This window comes from Rhincodon typus, chromosome 34 (genome assembly GCF_021869965.1).
Source record: "Rhincodon typus isolate 14 chromosome 34, sRhiTyp1.1, whole genome shotgun sequence".
In the NCBI taxonomy this organism is placed as follows: domain Eukaryota; kingdom Metazoa; phylum Chordata; class Chondrichthyes; order Orectolobiformes; family Rhincodontidae; genus Rhincodon; species Rhincodon typus.
The window spans coordinates 11243775-11251344 of record NC_063365.1 but is presented as its reverse complement, the minus strand read 5'-3'; positions in this window follow the sequence as shown (position 1 = coordinate 11251344).

Below are 7570 nucleotides of genomic sequence, written 5' to 3'. Positions count from 1 at the left end.
TGTAGCCATGTGCTAAAGGAGTTAAAAATCTTTGTTATGCCCAACTAAGGAAGTAAAAATGAGGGGAGCTGATTTGCTGCTCCTCACCTGGTCATAACAGGGTCAACAAGAAGGTCTATGTCCCTAAATTGACTAAATATAGCAGAGACGTTATAGCTGGCCCCATTGTCTCTTGACCAGGAAAAAGGCCAAGGTCCTTGTTCCAGATCATTATCAAGCAACCTGCTGTAACTGCTGTGTGCACACTGAGCCAAAACAACGTGCCAATTCAATAGTCTGGTATGAGCATGGGGCTGTGTGTGAAGTATTGGAAAGCTGGGAGTTCAAATGAAACCTCGACTCAACACAGAAAGAAAAGGAGAAAAAGGATAACTTTTAAAATAATAAATTAGTCCCATGTTTCATAATACTTTGGAACACATTGACTCAATTATCCTGTCAATCATTTTCCTCTCAAATACAGATTTTCTTTTTCAGCAATCCCTAATTTTTTCCCTGTGAATTACCAATATGTGTTGTTCTTGGAGGAGGCTCTGGGCCGATAACACTAACAACGCCTACTCCTTCTGGGTTCAACTTGGCCACCTTTTACAACAGTGTGTTACTTGCCTATGAATTATGAAAAATAAATGAGACAAGAAAAATAAGAGTTCCAGGATCAAAATCAATTACCTAAAGAGGGGCGAAGCTGACTAAATGGGCTGAATGGCTGACTTCTGCTCCTGCTATGTCTTATGGTCGAGGACACAAGAAAGACATGGGATATGTTCAGTATCAATGGCTGAAATTGATGGATAAAGGAGCATGAGCCAAGTAGCTGAAGCCCTTTTTAGAGCCCCATGTAGATGCAGCGAAACCACAAGCTCACTCATTTTCCATCCAGTGACTACATAGCAATCATGGGATTTTGTACCATCAACAGAGCCCATTCATTACTGGCATGGATCTTGTTCCATCTCTAGCGATATTGGCAGATTAGTTCAGCTGGTAACATTCTTAGCTTGAAACTTAAGAGGTGGTGGATTCAATTCCACTTGAAACTTCAAGCCATATTCCAAGATTGCATTTCAGGACAGTACTGAGGGATTGAAACATCGTTGGACATTCTGTCTTTTGGAATAAGATATTTAAACTGAGGGGGCATCTGTGATTTCTAATGCACTATGTGAAGAAAACAAATTATTTCCCTGGTGTCCTACCCTGTATTCTTCCTTCAACCACACGGTCACTCAATTGTATTTGTTTGTTTTTGCTGGACGTCATTACATGCTAGTTGCCTAACAACAGTCACTGCACTGAACCAGGAATAAAAATGGTCATTTTCCAAGTGGCAGCCAGTGACTAGTGGAGTTCCACAGGGGTCAGTGCATTACCCCGAGCTATGCACAATATATATTAATGATTTAGATGAGGAAATTAAAAGTAATATTTCTAAATGTGTAGGCAACACAAGGCTAGGTGAGGAGGATACAGCCATGCTTCAGTGTGATTTGGATAAATTGAGCGAGCGCACAAGTGCATTATAATGTGGACAAATGTAAGCTTATCCACTTTGGTAGCAAAAGCAGGAAGGCAAATTATTATCTGAAAGGTGATAGATTGGAAAAGGTGGAGGTGCAACAAAACTTGGGTGTCCTTATTCACCAGTCGCTGAAAGTAAGCATTCAGGTGCAGGCAGTGGTAAAGAAGGAAAGTGGTAAATGGTTCATTGCAAGGGGATTTAAATACAGGAGCAGGGATGTCTTCCTCGGTGAGACCTGGGCTCCTTCTCTGAGGAAGAATTTTCTGATGGTGGAGGGACTGCAACAAAGATTTACCAGACTGATTCCTGGGATGGCAGGATTAATGTATGAAGAGAGATTGGATCAATTAAGACTATGTTCACTGGGGTTAGAAGAACGAGGAGTGATCTCATAGAAATGTATCGAGTTATAGAGTCATAGAGCTGTACAGCACAGAAACAGATCCTTCGGTTCAACTTGTCCATGCCGACCAGATATCCTAAGTAAATCTAGTCCCATTTGTCAGCATTTGGCCCATATCCCTCTAAACCCTTCCTATTCATGTACCCATCCAGATGCCTTTTAAATGTTGTAATTGTACCAGCCTCCACCACCTCCCCTGGCAGCTCATTCCATACACGCACCACCCTCTGCATGAAAAAGTTGCCCCTTATGTCCCTTTCAAATCTTTGACCTCTCACCTTAAACCTATGCCTTCTAGTTTTGAATTCATCCATCCTGGGAAAAAGACCTTGTCTATTCACCCTATCCGTGCCCCTTATGATTTTATAAACCTCTATAAGGTCACCCCTCAGCCTACAATTCTCCAGGAAAAATAGCCCCATCCTATTCACCCTCTCCCTCTAGCTCAAACCCTCCAACCCTGGCAACAGCCTCGTAAATCTTTTCTCCACCTTTTCAAGTTTAACAGCATTTTTGCTCGAGCAGGGAGACAGGAATTGCATGCAGTATTCCAAAAGTGGCCTAACCAATGTCCTGTACAGCCACAACATGACCTACCAACTCTTATGCTGAACGCGTACGCCCAATAAAGGCAAGCATACCAAACACCTTCTTCACCACCCTGTCTACCTGTGACTCCACCTTCAAGGAACTATGAACCTGCACTCTAAGGTTTCTTTGCTCAGCAGCACTCCCCAAAGACCTACCATTAAGCATATAAGTCCTGTGCTGATTTGCCTTACCAAAATGCAACACCTCACACTTATCTAAGTTAAACTCCATCAATTCTAACAGGACTAGACAGGGTGAATGCAGGAGGGATCTTTCCAATGACTGGGGTGTCCAAAACCAGGGGTCACAGTCTAAGGATACTGGGTAGGCCATTTAGGACGGAGATGAAGAAAATTTCTTCACTCAGAGAGTGGTCAGCCTGTGGAATTGTCTGCCACACAAAGCACATGAGGCTAATGCATTGAATATTTTCAAAACGGAGTTAAATATAGTTCTTTGGACTAAAGGGATCATAATTTATGTGGAGAAAGCAGGAACAAGGTACTGAGCTGGATGAGGAGCCATGATCATATTAAACATTGGAGCAGGCTTGAAGGGCTGAATGGTCTATTCCTGCTCCTATTTTCTGTGTTTAGATGGTTCTATGTTATTTGGAAAAAAGTGTTTCTTTGGCTCTGAAGCATTTTGCGGTGTCCTGGGGATGTGAAAAATGCTTTTACTGCTATTCCCATTGACTTAGGTTAGCTCCTGACTCCCCTATCATCTAAAATTGGAAAAAAATCAACCTTGGATTTAAATCCCAGCATGAATTGTCCCTTTATAGCTCTGTAATTTCCTCCATTAACATTACTGTTTCTTTCCAAATGCCCTTTTGAGTGCCCCGCAACTTGGCACTGCCATTAGCAACACAGCTCCCGCTTGGCAAATTCACTTTTGAAATCCCCTCATTCCCCCTTTCCCAACTCTTTTAGGACTCTCCTTGAACTGATACACTAACCAAATTTTAGATAATACCTCACACAATATCTCCTTTGGTTTGATAACTATCTTTATCCCATTTCTGAGAAAAGCCTTTGGATTTCTTCTATATTAACCCCTCCCCCCAATGTAAACGCAAATTATTGTCAAATCATTAGTGTAATGATGATTGAGACTAGTTCCCAATCTCTATCAATTCTAGAATAGTCTCAGTTAATCCTTTGAAGTAGTTCAATTTAATTATTGCACTCAGTTTATGTTTCTATCTCCATTGCTCACTGATGTAAGAAAAAATGGACTTTAAAATTGGCAGTTTCGTAAGGATCTGAATTGAGCAGTGGGTTCCTATTACTAACTGAGATAAGAACATGTAATACCACTAATAAAATGTATTAATATTCATGTAACTTTCACAGTCCAAAATATCTCAGGAAGAAATGTAAACTAGTGCAGTGGGAAATTATTAATTGCGCTGTCTACTGCAGGATTTCTACCAGTAGTGCGTAATAGAAAATTGCAATTTAAACAGGTCACTGTACTTTATCCAGTATTAATATTAAATTGGATTCAGTGCTGTGAATTTATCACAGCATTAAGCAGTACCATGCAAGGAGAAAGTCATCAACGAGAGCCACTAATGAAGGCCCAGGGAAGTAAATACAGAAAAATTCAGTATAACTGCTTTAAGAATAAATGAGGGCAATTAATCTGTATCTGAAATGAGGGTTAATATTGCATGTTCTTCATTGATTTTATTTATTCACGGGATGTCGCCATCACTGGCAGGGCCAGTATTTATGGCCCAACTCTAGTTGCCCTTGAGAAGTTGAGAAGTTAGCAGTTATGAGCAGACCCCAAATTTTTCTAAATCATTCACGAGATGTGGGCATCGCTGGCTAGGCCATCATTTATTGTCCATCCCAGAGGGCAGTTAAGGGTCAACCACGTTCCTGTGAGTCTAGAGTCAGCAGCTAAGGATAGCGGTTTCCTTCCCCTAAAGGGCATTCATGAACCTGATGGGTTTTCCCAACAATGGATTCATAGTCATTGTTAGACTTTTAATTGTAGATTTTTTTAATTGAATTCAAACTTCACCATCTGCCGAGGTGGGATTTGAACCTGGGTCCCCAGTACATTACCTGGGTCTCTGGATTAACAGTCCAGCTTTAGCATCCTTAGGCCATCACTTACCCCCAATTTGTAGATGTGGAGGAATGAACAGGCTCCCCTTCTATATTCACCCACACCCCTCCGCTGGTTGAAACAGGTTAATTTACACAGGATTCCCTCCCTTGTGAAAACCTTTCTCCCAGACGCAACTGAATTTGTATTTTCAAAGGAGCCCAATTTAAGCCAGCATTCTTGAGGTAACGAAAGAGTGAGTTTCCTCCAGAACTGGACTCAAAATGTTAACTCGGCCTGCTCACTCCACAGATGCTGCCAGACCTGCTGAGATTCTCCAGTGATTTCTGTTTTTGTTCCAGATTTTCAGCACCCACAGTTCTTTGTTTTATCTATTTATAAAAGAGTGAGTTTATTAGTTTATTACGAAACACAAAAAGGGAAAATAACGCAATACAGGTAGTGACTCACTCTGAGATAGTAAGAACTGCCGATGCTGGAGTCTGAGATAACACAGTGTGGAACTGGAGGAACACAGCAGGCCAGGCAGCATCAGAGGAGCAGGACTGCAACAACCTCCACATACGCAACATCCAGATTCTCCAAAAATGGTTTTCTCTGTGGCTCCTCAAGCACACAATCTCAGCAATGCACCGGTATCTCCTGGCCCTACAATCAACCCTACCCCAGCTCAGACCCTCCCTCTCCCAGACCTGCAAAGGACCTCTTCTGTTTTTCATTCTTTGCAGGATCCTCAACCTCAACCAATGATTTTACTCCGCCCTATCTGACATTAAAAACCGTAAAAGCCCCATTTCTGAAGAAGGGTCCCAACCCGAAACGTCAACTTTCCTCTGATGCTGCCTGGCCTGCTGTGCTCCTCCAGCTCCACACTGTGTTATCTCAGCAATACGGGTACTTCTGCTATAACGCAAATTGGCTCTAAGGCAATTGATGAATAGTGGACACTGTTTGGATAATGCAAACTTTCTGCTGTACAGGGTATCGTGATTCTCTATAGTGATTTCCCTATAACGCGATTTTCTATGGTGACTTCCTAAAGCACGAGGTCACACAAGAATGCAACTATCGCATTTTAGGAGAACTACCTGTACACATACACAAAGATTAAAAATGAGAAGTGAGTTGAACAAAAGACAAAAGTTAAAGATGTACAGAGCAGTCTCTATGGGTCATTGGTGAAGAGCAGTCAGTGGAATGTGATAGTTGGACAATCAATTTTGAGATTCTTGGCTTTGTGGTTTAGTTGAAATCCTTTCAATAGTGGCTGACCTCGAGCACTCAGAGTGAGAGAGTTCGTTCCGTGCTACATAGGAGTAAGTACTGGGTAGTTCTTTGACTGTGAGCTTCACAGCACAGTAGCATTCGAATCTAGATAGGCCCACATGAGTAACTCAGCCCTCTGGCACACACAAAGCACCTCAGCTCACCAATCACAGCTTCCTCTACTAGGCATCCAGACCAGTGCTGAGCTAGTCACTGCTCATTTGGGGAGGGGGATCTCTGTTTCTCATCTACCTCTCATTTTTAGTGTGGTAACATTGAGGGACTACTTCTGCCTCAGCTTCCGTATGAACAGTCTGAGCAGGTGCTTTTAACAGTGGGTCAGTTCATTGTGGCGCTACAAAGGAAAACGTATTTGTCACCTCCTTTGGGGTTTTCTAGATTCCTGAGAAAAGCCTCAGATGACCATCTTAGTGGGTCCTTGATGTGCAGCACCACTGATCTTCTCTGGCCAAGAACCACATGATCACACATTCAGAGAAAATCTCAGGCTTTTTCTCCTGTAACTGCTCAGTCTCTCTAACCTCAGCAGACTTCTCAGAGCCTCCACTGGGAAAGGCTATCACCTCTGGTCCTCTCAGGTCATTTCCAAAGACCCTGTCCACAGGCAGAGTAGCAATGATTCCCATGGTCACTGGTCCCAATCAAGGTCACACTCCAGACATAAAGAGAAATGGGCATGCAACCATCTTTAATCCCTTTTTGCTAGCACCATAGCAGTTACTGCCCTGTCTGGTGGGAAGGTTATGCCTTCTCCCCACAGTGAAGTTTGGACTAAGGCTATAATAAGGTCAGAAGCTGTGTGCCCCAAACCGAGCATCATAAGCATAGTGTTACTGGCAACTTCCAACGCTTTACTGATAATTGAGAATGGACTGGGGTAGTAATTGGCTGGTTTAGATAGTCTGTTGTTTTTACAAAACAGGGCACACTCTGGTAATTTTCCAGATTAACTGTACTCTGTGATTGTACGATTCTATGATCGATGAATAGACGCTGATATTGTTGCTCTGCTGGAACATCTTAGCTACGGCCACAGCAAATTTTCAGTACTACATGCAGATATTGGCCTGTAGCCTTGTTGTACCCAGTGACACCAGTCATTGCTTGATATTATGTCAAGGGAATCAACCGACTGAAGAATACAAAATCTTTGATCCATGCATACTTAATTAGTCGCAGACTGGCTGTCACAGATTCTCTTAACAATGTTGTTAAGCGTCATTTACTGCCAATGAACAACTCTGGCACTGAAAAGTAATTATTACAAGTACAGAGACTGATTCCTTCTGGTTTTAATTATTATTGGACATTTTAAAACAATAACCTTTTTCATATAGTGTTCCTTTTCTCAGGCTTTTTTTCACTTTAAGCAGCTTAACTCACAAGACATTGCAATGATTAAATGAATAGAGTCCAGTTTAGTTAATGGTGGATGCAGTTTGTTATTCCTCTGCAATTAATTATGGGCCGTTGTGATAAATAATTGTGAAACACTAACAGTAAGCTCAGGAATTTATTTTGCTGTTTGTTAACAAACAATTTAACAATCAAGATTGCATCACAACACATCATACTGTTTGCTTGGTAGTGATGAAGATGCAGTACTTTTCTCCACCTCAAAATCTAACCATGTTTTTAAGCAAAGAGGTTACTGCTAAGTTATTGATAACAAGGTGTACAGCTGG